Genomic DNA, 299 nt, shown 5'->3' with positions numbered 1-299 from the left:
GACCGGGCCCTGCCCGGGGGGGGCCGGGGTCCCGGAAGGGATGGGGAGGCGGGTGCGAAGGGATCGAGTCCAACCCGAAGAAGGGTCAGGGGCTGCGCTGGGAGGGCTCTGTGAAGGGATCGGGTTGTACCCAGGGGTGAGCGCGCCGCGAGCGGGGACAGCTCCGAGGGGCGCCAAGGGAAAGGGCACCAGGGGAAGGGGCACAGGGAGAAGGGCACAAGGGCAGGGGGCGCAGGGGGAAGGGTCCACGCCCGGGCAGGGAGGCCAGAATCCCGCTCGTTCCCCGATCCCCCCTCATC

Source organism: Geospiza fortis, unplaced genomic scaffold, assembly GCF_000277835.1.
Source record: "Geospiza fortis unplaced genomic scaffold, GeoFor_1.0 scaffold396, whole genome shotgun sequence".
Taxonomy (NCBI): Eukaryota; Metazoa; Chordata; class Aves; order Passeriformes; family Thraupidae; genus Geospiza; species Geospiza fortis.
This window is presented reverse-complemented; position numbering follows the sequence as displayed.